The following is a 13,046-nucleotide window of genomic DNA, read 5'->3' as shown; positions in this document are numbered from 1 at the left end:
CACACACGCGCGCGCACACACACACACACACACGATGCGCAAAACTCTGCATAGCAAATACTTAAACTAATAACAAAACTGTAGCTGATTCAGAAGCGCCAGATTGTCATAGCAAAGTCAGAATTACCTCCTCTCCTAGGTTCACGAAACGGTCGTCCATAAAATGCATTGCTGTTCTGTTGTAAGTGATCTTAAAGATTCCTAAATGCATCTACTTTCGGAAGGCCAAATAAAGTGCTTTTGCTTTCGCCTAGAAACACACAGCGTCTCCCTGACTCAACACTAACAACACTAACTGCGGTTACTGAAACCACACCTTCTTTCTTTGCGTGCACATTTGGCATTATTCCACATAGTCCACATAGTGAGGTAGATATGTGGGGGCGTGTTAGAACGAGACGTTTTCATATTTAAAGAGTTTACCACTGATGGGTATAAGTCATTATAATCTGTAATTATGTCCCCACTGGATGCAAGAATTGCCTCGTTTATAATGGGTTTTAATGTTTTTGTCTCGTCGCTCCGGCCGGGACACGGCATCACAGTATGGTAAGGGGCGTAACATTTCCGTCACACGCTTGAGGTATTCGGCCAATCACAACGCACTGGATAGCTGGCCAATCACAGCACACCTCGCTTTTTCTGACCGATGAGCTTTGTAAAAATCGATGCGTTTCAGGAAGGCGGGGCATAGAGGAGAAACAATAATGTAGAGTATGTGGAAAATAATGTTGTTGTTTTTTTTTTTGTTTTTTTTTCATTACACCAAATACACAAAATAATGTTCTTTTTAGCAACATCATATGACCCCTTTAATAAATACTGCTTTTGGATCCTCAACCTGAAGTCTCTGAGCAGTTTGTAACAATGCCTCCTCAGATTTGATGGCAAGCTTTGGAAACAAAAATTTCCCCGATGAAAGTTATAACTGAAGCTGAAACGCATGTGCTTGATGCGTGAAAACAAAGATAATTGGTTCTCACATGTCAAGCAGATGTTTGAGCTTCCATACTGAATGTGCATAAGATAAAATTAAAATGCAAAAATGTAACAAGTGCATTTAAATTTTTGAAATAAATTTGTAAGGAGTAAAAAGTACTGTTTTTTTCTTCAGAAATGTAATCAAGTAAAAGTGCCAGTGAGTTTAAATTGTACTTGAATAAAGTACAAATACTCCAAAATAAAACTTAGGCCTAAGTATAGTAATCAAGAAAAATCACTCAAGTATTTTACACCCCAGACAGTGGGCTACCTTTTTAAGTTTACTTAGTCATAAGCAAATATTGACATTTGATATTTTTTTTGCAATATAAAATTGAGCACCATCGTGAATGTGCTTATATATATATATGTAAGTATATAAGTGTTGACTACTGTTTACGATTAATTAATATTTATAAGATTAATATTTTGTATATGGCATTAAATATTATTAAAACGTGTCTTGTTTTCATGATAGCTGTTTCAATGCTGACAAAGATAAATACTAACACTGGAGAACACATGAGATTGAGGTCTCTGGGTCTCTGGGTCTCTGCCGAGCAAAAGTGGGCGTTTCTGACGTTGTGGGTGTTTTCAAACTGATGGGTGCTTCTAAACGATGCAATGAAAATTATCCTCCTTACCTAATCCCACCCCTAAACCTACCGTGACTATGACGGGAGCCAATCAGGTAACATGATCAAAACGGATTCACAGTTTTTGTTTTACGTTTTTACTTTACCGACAACTCCTGTGGATGTCATTATGCACAGTATTACAAAATCTGTGATATATGGCTGTGTATCGATGTCACAAAACTTGGTTCATTATCTAACAGCAAAAAAAAAATTTTTTTTTTTTTCCCAGAACATTTTAAAATGAGGATTTGTAAGGGAACATCAGATAAGAGGTGAGTGCAGTTCTAATGCCAGGGGATTTACTGGAGATAACAGTAAATCAGTTGAGATCATGATCATGCTAAATAATTGAAAATTTAATTTTTGTGCTTGTGATATTTCATTCATTTCGTTTATGACAATTTATAACATAATTATTTATCTTTCTAACCTTGACAGTGGCCTTGTGGCAGTTATCTTTTTCTTGTTGGGAATGGGAACTCTGCTTCCATGGAACTTCTTCATAACTGCAATGAATGTAAGACAGACAGACCTGTACTGATTGAAGGTTATCTCTAAATCTCATGTGCTCATACTCCATTCCCTTCTGTTTGCAGTATTTCACTGACCGTTTGAAAAATGGTACAAATTCTACACAGCCTGACACTTACATGTTTGGTAACATGAGTGTGCTGTTAGCCCAGCTTCCCTTGCTGCTATTCACACTTCTCAACTCCTTTTTATACCAGCAGTGAGTATCTGGTTCAAGCAACATTTGTTTACTTCTGCAAGTCATATAGTGTTGTATAGGTATGTGAAGTTCATAAAATAGCTCACCCAAAAATGAAAATTTACTCACCCTGAGGCCATCCAAGAAGTAGACGAGTATTTCTTCATTAAAGAAATGTAGCATTTTACTTGCTCACCTATTGATACTCTGCAGTGAACAGATGCCATCAGAATGAGTTCAAACAGCTGATGAAAAGCAATAATCTTGTCACAGATTGCTAATAAAAAGTACCAACATTTATTTAGGCTAAGTACATTTTCAGCAAAAATTCATTTTTGAGTGAACTATTTAACCTTTAATACTATAATGTTATGATACGTTTTTTGTTTGTTTGTTTGTTTTTAATCTTTTGCTTATGTAGCATTGCAGAGAAGATGCGGATTGCTGGCAGCATGGTCTTCATATTACTTCTCTTCATTCTCACGGCCATTTTAGTGAAAGTTAAGATGGACCAGGACCACTTCTTTTCCATTACAATGGCGACAATCTGGTTTATTAACAGTATGTTTCTTATAATATTGAAGTTTATTATATGTGAATTACATCAACAGTATGTTCACATTCCCCTTTTCACATTATTTTAAAAAGAGTATTACCATAAAACCACTTTCCACTTATTCTCAAACACATTTGAGTGTGCGAATCATCTGAGAAATCGAACACCCCTCATCTTTCTTGCAATTTTGCTCAGTGTTTGGGGCTGTGCTGCAAGGTGGTCTGTTCGGTCTGGTCGGTAAGCTGCCCCCGAGATTCAACTCGCTGTTCATGAGTGGACAGGCAGTGGCAGGAATCTTCTCTGGTATCGCCATGCTGTTATCTAATATCTGTAAGTACCTGGAATATTCCACTCAAGTTGGACAACAAAAAAATTTCTAATTACTTGGTGTACTGTTTAGCTTTTTTAGTGACCAACTGTACATAAAAGGTCTCAGCCTTTTGCGGTTTAAATTAATTGTGCAACCATACCTTTTTTTAACTAAATAAATGTTGCTAATTCTTATTAGCAGTCTGAGAGAAACGCATTTATTCTGACAGCTGTGTTTTTATGCAATGTTTAGTTGAAACAGACTCAGAGAGTGCTGCCCTGGGATATTTCATAGCCCCCTGTGCTGCCACTCTACTTACTTTATGCTGTTACCTCATACTTCCGCATCTGGTAGGTGCCACAGGCCATTAGATTTCTTTTTACTTGTCATTTAACTGTGTCGACACAGATAAAAAAGCATTTATTAAAAAAAAAAAAAAGTTTTTTTAAATTGCTATAATACATGCAAATAGTACATTATTTGCACAACAGTATTCAAATTTTTTCTGATTTTGTACAAAATGAAATTCCTTGTTATATTACAGAGATTTGCTCAACTTCATTTGGAAAATGTGTCCACTAAATCTACAATGAAAGAGCCATCAGCAAATAGTTCTGGTATGTCACATCTTAAATTTTTCACATCTTAAATCTTTCCATTGTTTGGACAAATTACACAAAGTCAAGCAAAGCCACTAACTGTTGGTTCTTCTAAATCATGAATTTTGATGTTCTTTTTTTTTGCTACAGAGATCGTTAAAGTGAAATTGAACAATTTTGACAACGGATTTGACGACATCAGTGAAACTGAAGCATGTAAAAAGCTGAATGAGCTCAAACAGGATCCCACTGAGGAGAAGTCAACTGTGCCACAGGTCTTCAAAAAGGTATAGCGAACGTCTTTTCTGTTTATATACGCACCATTAGGAAACATTCACTGGATGTATTTTAAAAGAATTAGTAGGTGCATAGCTTGATTTATTTATTTATTTTTTAATAGATTTGGGTGATGGCTTTATGTGTGACGTGTGTTTGCCGTCACACTGTCCGTTTTTCCAGCAATTACTATAAATACAAAACCTTCTGGCTTATTTGACGGGAAAGGTGAGTCTGTACAAGATGTCTAGCTCATGCATTATGCTTGTCAAAGCACTGTGATTTACATAACTTTTCATCTTATAGATAACATCTTCGTACCTTTGTGTTCATTCATTGTCTTCAATGTGATGGACTGGATTGGCAGAAGTCTCACTTCTCGTCTTCAGTGGGTGAGTTTCGTCAGAGCCTGTATCAACACAATGCAATGCCTAACTATGGAAATTATTGTTGATCTAACATACATCTTTGTTCTTTTCCCAAACTCCCAGCCTTCGATGAAGAGTCATTTATTCCCTCTTTTTGTGGTATTACGGGTAGTTTTCATTCCTGCCCTCATGCTCTGCAACATTCAGCCTCGCTTCTATCTCCCAGTCTTTTTCAATCATGACATGGCTTATATCAGCATCATGTCTTTGTTTGCCATGACGAATGGATATTTTGCTTGCCTCTCCATGAGCTATGCTCCACAGTAAGTTCTTTTAAAGACAACACAAAAGATATTATCAAGGTTATTTACTGTCAAAATCAGCTGGGGTCTTTCAGGACAAACCCATTGTCCCCCATAATATATCTCAGAACACCCACAAACTGTTTATTCTTTATTTAGGCTGGTGAGGCCTAAAGATGCAGAGACAGCAGGGGCTCTGATGACCTTCTTCCTGGCTTTGGGACTCTCTCTGGGTGCCGCTTTCTCTTTTGGCCTTAAAAGAATTCTTTAGGGAAGATCCCACAAGCTGATACTTCAATTATCCCATTATCCCCCCAACATGAACATGGTTCGAATGACTACTGTTTGAGGCATGGGTATACTTTTTTTCCTTGTTTTCCTGGCTTCATCTCGTGCACAGTTGAGCCTGCAAGCCTTTCAAAGTATACTCCATTGACCACGAGCATTTACGTATACTGTACATTCGATGCATGCACACTAGTGGCACTTACATTTAAGCATTCAGTCACACATGCACTGTTGTCCATGTGAACAAAAAATGGACTGCACACAGATTGTGTGCACAGACATCAGCAGACTGTACAGATGAAATTTAGATATGTAGATGTAAACTTTTCTCTTAACGTTGTTTATTTATGTCTATTTTAACAGTTGTATTTCCATGGGGTGTTTTTATTTTTTAAAGGGAAGTCTTTTAACATGTTTAATGATTTTTTTCCCCCCCTTTTATTTGCAATCAGTTTTTTACATAAATTATTTTTATTGACATTTTTTATTCATTTTATATATAGGTGCATCTATTTATCTTTTACATTTTGTATGCCTTTTTATTTGTCTGTTTTATTTGTTGTTGTTTTTTTACCCAATTTTTTATAAAATTCTAAAATATAGCAAATGCTTCACCTTCAACCTGCGGGTAATTGCAGAAGCCCTAGTCCGGACCAGAATAGATTTGCTGATGCCTTGTGAAATTTTGTGGGTTTAACATGAATTGTCCTAGTTTTTACAAACATTACTGTTAGATTATATGCGTAATGGCAAATTATTGACTAGCTTTAACACTCTAGACCAGGGGTCGGGAACCTTTTTTGACCAAAGAGCCAATTATTATTTTTTTTATTAAAGGGGTCATATGATGCTGCTAAAAAGAACAGTATTTTGTGTATTTGGTGTAATGAAATGTTTATGCGGTTTAAGGTTCAAAAAACACATTATTTACCACATACGGTACATTATTGTTTCTCGAGATTAATTCTCTTCAGAGTTCTCTCTGTGTGTGTGAGAGAGAGATTGAGTGAGTGAAGAATAATGCACGGTGCTTATGTCGACCGTATTTATGTGAATACACACCAGTGCAGACATTTTGACACTCCCGTGTTTTGACCGTTTTAGGCGCGCCACCTACTGCTTGTCCATGTTCCACTCGAACCTTGCGCGCAGAAAACATCTAGTCAGAAGCGGATTGAGTTCTGTTTCGCGGCTTTTGAGTTTTTAATGCTCTGTGTTTTTAATATCAAGCATGTCCCGCTCTTTACTGTCATTCATTCACATTCCTTTATTAATAACGCTAACAGTCCCACCCGCTGAAAGCGAGAAGGGTGTTCCTGCACAACCGGAGGCTGCAGTTTCAGGACCGCAGTTCTAGGACCCTATTCTTTTGTAACAGCGCCACCTACCGAATTGGATAATATAGCGGAGGCTGCAGTTTCAGGACCGCATTTCTAGGACCCTGGTGGTTTAGTTTGTAGTAATGTTTGTACATGTTGTTAAAGATATTGAATCTCAGGAACATTTTTTTTATTTCAATTGTGATTTTTGATTTATAAATGCATCAGATGTTAATTACAAAGTGTGTAATACCTGCGTTGAGTTAACAATTTTAAATTTAAATGAATTTACACATATATAAATGAAAAATGTATTTCAGTCTTTAAACAACTGAAAAAGTGGAGTACCTTAAGTCTTAGTTTCTTGAATATACAATTTCTTGTATATTGATTAGCCCCCTTAAGTTTAACTAGCTCATTATCAGGTATAATAAAGATGGAATCAAATGAAATCAGCATTTGCAGTCACTAAATTACAGCCAGATATTTAAAAGTTTGTAGAGAGGCAAGACACAAGACTCAAGAATGATTCAAGAATGCATATTTATATACTGTATATACTAATTTTTGCAATAACACGTAATACAACATCATAAAAAAAGACCCCCTTTTCCTTAGCAGTTCTCACGTTGGCTACGTAAACTTTGCATCGTTTTAAGGTTATAAAATAAAACTTAATTGAAAATCGGTAAAGTTACTCACTCTGATTGCTGTCCATGTCGTCCATCTTTAGTGATACAATTCGGTAGGTGGCGCTGTTACAAAAGAATAGGGTCCTAGAACTGCGGTCCTGAAACTGCAGCCTCCGGTTGTGCAGGAACATACTATTGCTGAAAGCTGCGCGGAAAAAGCGAAAGTAACCTGCGAAATGTTTCATACTGGCTGTTGGCACAGGAAAACACCATCTTATATAAAACAAATATGTTTCAGTCCTGACACTTTTTTTTCCATAGCCTACTTTTACACTTTTTCTGCTGTTCAAAAAATCTTTCTTTTCGCTATGACCACAAACAAGCTATAGCTGCTTGAATCTGAGTTTATTAGCTCTACATTACCACACGTCAGTGGTTTGACTCGTGACTCGCGAACAGCACTGCGCACTTTGGCCGGTCAATTTTATTTTTATTTTAAACCTTTTATCAGCTTATGTAGGCTCTACAACAAAGGAATTGCTGATCTCTTATAATGTCTAATTTTTGTAATAGATCATTTGAACAATAGGTTCCCGACCCCTGCTCTAGACAGATGAAATACACTCTGAGCACTTAATAGTGATGTTTTCATTAAGTTCAGGTATATATGATTTGATTTAAATAAATACACAAAATATTACATTCTTTGGGGTAATTATTTTTTGTCTTTTGAAATGTAATCCATTTGTATGAGAGCAGATGTCTCTTATTAACAGTGCCATTGTGAAGAATGATGTGTGAGGTTTTGTACTCTTCAATCCCTACTGTCTTGTGAGACATCTTTTCACAACATAAGGGATGGACCACTAACAAGATCAGACAGCAACTGATGGGTGTCACGGGATATCAACTGGTGCAGAGGACTAAATTACTGCATCAAAGCCGTCCATTACATCTGACATTGTTCTAGTAGTTAGAAAATTAAGGGTTTCATGAATTTAGAGGAAGGGTGTAGGGGATGTTGTGGGTGGTGTACATGTCAGGAAGGGCTCTACAAGTCGCTCTCTCAATACAGGGCACTGGAGAAGGAGATCATGGAATGGAAATTCCCAATAATCCTATTTTTCAGCTGTGCAGCATATACCAGACACGACTCCCAAGTTGCTCTTTGCAGGAATAAAAGTTTATTCACGGCCGGGAGCCCACTGGTCAACAAACAAGAGAGACTCCTGAACAGAAAGACACATGTACATTTAAACCTTACAGTTGAGTAAAAATCAATATCACTCAAGTTTTCTTCACTGTGATTTGTTCTGGTGATTGGTTGGTAATGATCTAAGCTAGTCATATGACTAGATTCTGCTGTTAAACTGCTGTTTTTTGGGTAACTCTAAATTCTTGAATCACATGATGCATTCAAAAGGATACATATTCTTGATCTGAGCATTTTTTGTCTGCACATTCTGTTTTTGTGACATTGTAAATACCTTTGACTCCTTCTGAGCCCATTATACAAAATATTTGCATCACAGAGATATAATCAAGGGCGCCTGGGGGAGCGTCACCACCAATGTACTTGGTCATGCGGCTGATACAGTATTCAGCTTGTTCTGGGGGCAGCTACCTCCTCAGCTCTTCCACTGTAATGTACACCTGCAGAACATAGTAGAAAGAAATGAGTGCTTAGACAACAAAAGGCGCGTTTAGCAAATTGTCCAAAAACATACATACAGTATCTCACAGAAGTGAGTACACCCCTCACATTTTTGTAATTATTTTATTACCGTATATCTTTTCATGTGACAACACTGAAGAAATGACACTTTGCTACAATGTAAAGTAGTGAGTGTACAGCTTGTATAACAGTGTAAATTTGCTGTCCCCTCAAAATAACTCAATACACAGCCATTAATGTCTAAACCACTGGCCACAAAAGTGAGTACACCCCTAAGTGAAAATGTCCAAATTGGGCCCAATTAGTTATTTTCTCTCCCAGGTGTCATGTGACTCATTAGCGTTACAACACTGTAAAAAAAAATCCGTAAAATTTACAGTAAAAAGCTGTGGTTGCCGGAATTTTACTGTAAAAACTACGGTAGCAACGTTTTAGGTTTTACGGTTTTAACTTACATTTACAGTAAAATACCGTAATTTCATTAACTGATATAATGTTAATATACCAACCTATTGAAGTAGCTCCACACATCCAGTTGTTGAAGGGTGCTGCCCGCTTGGCAAACTCCAGGTACAACTGGTCAATTGTCTCCCAAAGCTTCTCCACATGCTATGGCAAAGAAAGACAAAGATTACAGCAAGCCCACATCCTTTATCTACTGTAAATTGCATATTTTATCCATACTCTTTATTGGCTAAATGTGCAAAAGAGTCTTAATGTTTCTGGAAGTTGAATCTACTTTAGTTTAACCGCATTCTCAATTCAAGTGTTGATTTAGACAATTGAGGAGGACAGCTGTACCATAACAACCAAGATTTTATCATATACATGTACCTCCAGTGATTCTCTCCTTTTCTGGGTCAGGGTTCCCAGGATGTCCCACTGGTCATTGATGGTAGTCGTATCATAATAGTCCAGTTCACTAAAGAGCAGCACATTTATAATCATTATAATTACCTACTGTAAACTCTATAAGAAAGTACTCTTCATATTGCAAGTGAGCTGAGGTGTATTCAAGGAGATAAATCAGGCAGGTTATTTGTGAATCTGTCTTTGGTGGCTGGAACAATAGTTCAGCCCGGACGATAACGCGGAGCCAAATAGTTAATATAAGTAATATGCCATCACATAAGTTTTATCTGTCTTTCTTGAGCTCCTGGACAATGGCAGCAATTTGCTCCACTCTGTCCTGGTAAGCAGCCAGGTCACTCTCAAAGCAGTGGCGTAGCGGACAGGCACGCAGGTGTTGGAGGGCCCCCCGTGCTGGGTTGCATCGTATCATGTGTCGACTACAGCCAGAGATATTGTCAAAAGCATCAAATATTGGCAATATTAAGAGGATTTGGCATTTCCAATTTTTAGGCATGTTACATTCGTACTATTATTAGCTCTGTCATTATTAATTAGGTTACTTTTATTATTAAATTACAATTAATTTGCCCCGTAATAATTTCATAGCGAATCACCGCATAACTGACGCGCTGTGAGGATAATAAAGGATTAGGCTATTAGCTTACTCCTCATTGAAAATGTTTTTAAAAAGATCTTTTAAAACAGGTCTATTAATTTATACAATGAATTATAGGCCTGCAATTAAAATTATTAACACTGCAGTCATCAATGAAAATTAGGAGCAACTTGTTTAACGCAAAATACATTTATCTTTTTTTTCACTATGTACGGGCCACAAGAGAAATATTAAGGAATAATTCAAGACAGTTATGCCATTATCAGAATATGTTGAAGTAGATTTGTCTCTTGTCATCTATGAGAGAATATGCATCGTTAATGTAGCGTCAGATGCCGAAAGCGCCGTCAGTTTTTACTTATTTTTACTTTCACTTTGTATAATTGAGGTTAAAATGTTCACCGGCATAACTCTTGCGCAAAGTTTGCATGTTGCTTAATATCAGCCTTCGTGGTTTAAAACAGAAATACGTCCAATATTGTGACGTAACAAACCCCACCTACCCCTCCAATTTCATTTTGTGGTTGTCTCAAATGTCTTGTGTCTCCCCATCAGAGCATGGATCTCCATTAGAGAGGCTGAGTCGTAGTCCTTCTGAGACAGCAGCTCCTCCTTTCCTGTGTTGAGCATTACACAATACAAAGAAATATGTCAGCCGTCACAGTAGACTGAAAATGGCTGGCTGTAAGATCAGAGAGGTAGTGACTAATACCTGTGGTCCATGATTTGTGCAAGGTAGATGTAGTGGACAGCATATTCCAGGGCCCAGTTTATGGCGGGGCCCCTCTCTGACCACAATAGTGGACAAAGGTTTGCTACATTTTGATTGGGTCTTGGTGGACTAACATAAGCAAACTGTCCAATGCCATCAGATAAAGATGCCAGGACAACAGCCAGACACCTCTTAGAGGGCAAGAAGAAGACCTTTGGTACAAAGCCCGGAAAGGACAGGACTTCTCATTGGTCAAAATGCAGTTTCTGCCCTTCACCCACCAACAGACTGATTCCTAAAGTTTTAGCCTGTGACCGCCATAAAAATTCCTAAGGACCTCTGGATGCAGCAGCAGTGGGTGAAACAAAGAGAGATCACAAAGTTCCATCCAAATCCATTCATAACTATGTTCTCAAACCTTAAACTGATGCAAACTACAACACACACATCTCATACTTATTCAGAGAAATAAGTATTCTCAGTGACAGCAACGTGTAGTGCAACATCTTACACAAACTCAGCTGTTAATGGACAAATGAATGCATGCATGACAGTTCAGTCTTCTCCCATCATGTTTGGACTTAATGTGTTCGTTACATTGCCAAAGGTATTCTGGTTGTGGTTTGGTAAGATCTGGATACAGACTGGATCTGGTGGCTACGGTGACCTTGGAATAAGAAAAAAACAGACTAATATTAGCGTAGATGCCATTCTTCTTACAATGTAACAAGTACATCGGGTGTTATGGGAAGTGTTCCCGGTTCCGGTTGACCTAATTGATTCAGCCTAACAATCCTTTAACGGATTTGAATATTAGAAATGTATTAGTGTGTTATGTGTGTAGTGGACGGCACATTCCAGGGCCCAGTTTATTGCGGGCCCCTCTCTGACCACATTAGTGGACAAAGGTTTGCTACATTTTGATTGGATCTTGGTGGACTAACATAAGCAAACTGTCCAACGCCATCAGATAAAGATGCCAGGACAACAGCCAGACACCTCTTAGAGGGCAAGAAGAAGACCTTTGGTACAAAGCCCGGAAAGGACAGGACTTCTCATTGGTCAAAATGCAGTTTCTGCCCTTCACCCACCAACAGACTGATTCCTAAAGTTTTAGCCTGTGACCGCCATAAAAATTCCTAAGGACCTCTGGATGCAGCAGCAGTGGGTGAAACAAAGAGAGATCACAAAGTTCCATCCAAATCCATTCATAACTATGTTCTCAAACCTTAAACTGATGCAAACTACAACACACACATCTCATACTTATTCAGAGAAATAAGTATTCTCAGTGACAGCAACGTGTAGTGCAACATCTTACACAAACTCAGCTGTTAATGGACAAATGAATGCATGCATGACAGTTCAGTCTTCTCCCATCATGTTTGGACTTAATGTGTTCGTAACATTGCCAAATGTATTCTGGTTGTGTTTTGGAAAGTGAGAAATGCACTGGTCAAACATTAGTGACACTTTTCTAACTTTGTGTTTGGACTATGCAAATAAATTCCACAGGAGGAAAGCAGGGTGGGCCACACCGTGTGCAGAGAACGTAACTATCACTTATCCAAACCTCTTCCAGAGACCTTGATATTGTTAGATATTATCAGTAATTTACATTAGATATTATATAGCTGATTGCAGTTTATAGCAAGTCTTTCATGTATTTGTTTGATGCATAATAGGGTTCTTAACCTTATTTCTTTCAGAGTAGCAACAGTTTATCTTTCCAGATAACGTAGCTCTGACATTGCAACACCCAACATAATCACTTGCATTTTATGCATCTTATGCACTTTATTCCTATTTCATTTATGGTATTCATTTAGTAGTTGTTGATTACTCTTGTCTATCTTTTGTTAATAAAATCTATTTTATTACACTTGTGTCTTCCTTGTGTTGATGATACAGAAAGAGGTTCTACAAGTTAGAGATCCCACCAATCTTTCTTATGTGATGTACTCATAACCACACCTTAATTGACACGTGATCCAAATATCATAACGTCATTGGTGACGCGAGTACCCATCACTACACTATTTCGCCTCCCTAGGTTGGCAAAAGTAAAATTCACTACAGTAGACTTCTGTTTAAACTTCTCGGCCAGGTGGTCCAGTCTCTCAAGGTGACGGATTTCTGTGAGCAGCCACTCCTCATAACCCTTCTCTACCTGCTCCAGACCCTTCCAGGCATTGGCAATGTCCTGTAGTCCT

At 37.8% G+C, this 13,046-nt stretch overlaps 1 pseudogene; it reads left to right on the top strand.

Annotated features, from left to right (window-relative positions):
- The first annotated feature begins 1,854 nt into the window (after nucleotides 1–1,854).
- LOC107715391 (equilibrative nucleoside transporter 2-like) lies at nucleotides 1,855–5,408 on the top strand (annotated as a pseudogene).
- The last annotated feature ends 7,638 nt before the right edge of the window (nucleotides 5,409–13,046 follow it).

The sequence above is a fragment of the Sinocyclocheilus rhinocerous genome, unplaced genomic scaffold (genome assembly GCF_001515625.1).
Source record: "Sinocyclocheilus rhinocerous isolate Xijiao unplaced genomic scaffold, SAMN03320098_v1.1 scaffold299, whole genome shotgun sequence".
Taxonomy (NCBI): Eukaryota; Metazoa; Chordata; class Actinopteri; order Cypriniformes; family Cyprinidae; genus Sinocyclocheilus; species Sinocyclocheilus rhinocerous.
The sequence above is the reverse complement of the archived record's forward strand: the minus strand, read 5'-3'. Positions and strand labels throughout refer to the sequence as shown.